Consider the following 3,099-nt stretch of genomic DNA (forward strand, 5'->3'; position numbering starts at 1 on the left):
GCAGCTGAAAGTTGAAAAATGCTACTTTGACAAACTTTTAGGGGTTGGTGTGGTTAAAGGACGGGCTGCACGTGTGAACAGGTATATTTCTAAGGTTTAGAAGTAATAAAATAGAGTATCTATTGAGAACTAAGGGCGAAAAACGGAGCGGCAGTGCAAAATAAGACGAATGTGAAGTTGTAGGCAAAGCTGAGAGTTCTAATTTTTGATTGAAATATGAGTGGTGGGCCATTCCCGGAGGTACTGCAATACCGGATCAACCCGTGATGAGGGCGGAGCAAGCCCCGTGGCACCTCACCCCATTCTAAAAATCAGTTTAATATCGATGTCTCCATCAGGAGACGTATCAGATATTAAGCTGATAAGAACAGATATATTTTTTTTTTTTTTAAATAATAAATTTATTTACATGAAAAGAAAAGAAAATACACATTTGGACAGCAATTGGGCCACTACTCCTGTATAAAATAGCGTATCACAGTGGTCGGAGTAGTGGCCATAACAATACAAAATATAGAGGAAATGTCACAAACGTAAAATATAGAACCACAATTATATGTATACACTAATTAAATAATTTGGGGATGGGGAGACAAAGAAGGGGACGTACTTGTAATCATGTACAAATGTTGATTTTATTTACACTTTATATTGATATATATACAATTCTAAAAATACATACTATATGTTAATATATATATACAACATTACGTATTCTTATGTACATGCATTTAAATACAGGGCAAATGGGGTCATCAGAGGGGGCCTAATTTGGATGTACAGCGACTTTTTTATGTAATATATATATCTAAACTATGAATTAAAAATATATAATGTGGGGCAGTTGGGGTCAATCAGTGGGTCATACACTAACCATGGACATATTGTACTTTAATTATTATAATAATTATTAGTGATAACATGAAAGGTAATTATTGATAATACAGTAAACTAGAACAAGAAGGTTAAGACACCCGCATTGACTTTACAGAAAATTGAAGAGGAAAGCCAGTAATTGGCAAATGTAGAACTGGATAGACGAAAGAAGTCGACCCGAATACGTACTTTTAGAAGTGACAAAAAACGCAACACAATATCATTCCCTTTTAACTGTTTGTGTTCATATTTATTAATGTTTCGAATCCACCAAATACTGTATTTTGCCAAAGACATCAAATATACACAAACAGCAAATTTATGTGAATTTGGAATGTTTGGTGCGAGACCAAACTTAATAATTTCATGTGATTTTTTTACTAGCCCTGAAGAAAGTTGATGTAACCAAAGAAAAATGATATTGCACAGTACATTAACACAAGGACAAGACACAAATAGATGGTCTGAGGTTTTAAGTGCACCTAGACAAAGAGAACAGTTTGGAGAAGCAGACATTCCACGAGTGTGGAGAATATAGTTGAGAGGAAGAGCATTAAAGATGAGACGGTAATTAACTGATTTGGGCAAGTTATCCATGAAGGAGTGATGAAGGTTACGCGAAACAAGATCAAAATTAATCTGTGGATATAGTTTCTCCACTTTATTTTCAACAACTTTTTGAAGAAGTGCATTATAAAATTGTTTAGTACTAAATTTTGATAAATCGTCTGAAGGGTCTGCAACAATGGACTCAAACAACTTAACTGCTGAATGACACTTTTGATAAAAAGGGGATAACGTCTCGGAGTGGGGAATACGTAGAGATAAGAAACTAGGATTGTAGCGGCGCAAGGACATACCTAACCAGTATTTTGCAAAAAACGTCCACTTAGCTGAACTTCCTTTTAACAAATTTTGAACGTGTTTCAAGTAAAACGATTGTAATTTCGATTTGATGTGTATAACACCAAGACCACCATCTAAAATGTGTTTATATAAAATGGAGCGCCTAATTGGTTCAGCTGTAGACTGCCAAATAAACCGAAAGTCTCTCTCTGAAAAGGATCGACATAGTGATTTGAAACTGGGGCCACTGCTCCACGGTACCACAGTTTAGCAAGACCTAAAATGTTGCACAGTACTGTTTTGCCAAAAATAGAAACTGAACGCCCTTTACACATCTTTAGAACAGTACGGAATTTTGTAATTACCGGATGAAACTGATCATCATCATTGGGCACTCGTGAAGAGCAACCTCCTCGTGGTGAGTGCTGGGTAACGCTAATTGCTCTTCCCCCGTGTGGAACCGGGGCAGAATATTTCCACAGCCTCCCATTGCTGGTCGTATGAGGCGACTAAAATGGGCAACCTGTTTGCCGTGGGTTGCGTCCCTGTGTCGGCGGAGGACGGGAGTCTGGTAGTTGAGGGCACTGGTTCCTGGAACTGTGTTCCTTTGCCCAACACACTACGTCATCCCTTACTTCGCCTAGACGGGTGGTAAGATGGGCCCGGTCTTATCAATCGGCTGGTCATGCCAGGCCCTGTGCGTAATATTGTAAATGCACTCCTGTGTTGTTATTATAATGTATATTTTGGACTTGGCCAAGCATACTTTGTATGAATTATCAATTTTTGATGGAATAAATTGCCTAGAGTCTTACGCCAGAAGGCGGTGGCTCATGGGCCAATCTGGTGATGTTGACCTCTGTATTCTGTATGTCTCCAGTTTCTTGTCATGGACTGAACCTGCCTGGCACTACATCTGGTAGATAAATATAGCTATTCAAGTCATATTTGCTTGAGTATAACATCCCTGTATCCCTGGTGTTTGCATGCTGGAAATCCTATGCGCTACAACACTGTCCTTGTTGACACTCCATGGTGGGTGGGGAACAGGTATGCTGAAACACTTTTATTTCACCATGGCTCACAATCATTCTGGTTCAAAGCGTCGACATTTAGAATCAAGCTCATCTGATGAGGCTGTTGCAAATTTTGATTCCTGGGCTCGATTCCTCGTGATCGAAGCTAAAGATCATCAACCTATCAAACTTAATCCCTTTGCCATTTCTAAGGCAATCCATGGCTATTGTGGTGATGTTAAAAATTTGACCCGACTTCGTTCTGGCTCCCTTCTTGTTGAATGTGTCAGAAAACAACAATCCCTCAATCTATTATCAGTAAGTACATTTGCCAATGTTGAGGTTGTTGTTACTGAACACC

General features: G+C 38.8%; 1 non-coding gene across 1 annotated transcript; it reads right to left on the reverse strand.

The window, feature by feature from the left end:
- Positions 1-218: 218 nt before the first annotated feature.
- On the reverse strand, positions 219-405 carry LOC124127235. The gene has a single exon (XR_006859928.2). It is a non-coding gene; the product is annotated as a U2 spliceosomal RNA (small nuclear RNA).
- Between the last annotated feature and the right edge of the window lie 2,694 nt (positions 406-3,099).

This window comes from Haliotis rufescens, unplaced genomic scaffold (genome assembly GCF_023055435.1).
Source record: "Haliotis rufescens isolate VD_foot unplaced genomic scaffold, xgHalRufe1.0.p SCAF_98, whole genome shotgun sequence".
NCBI lineage: Eukaryota > Metazoa > Mollusca > Gastropoda > Lepetellida > Haliotidae > Haliotis > Haliotis rufescens.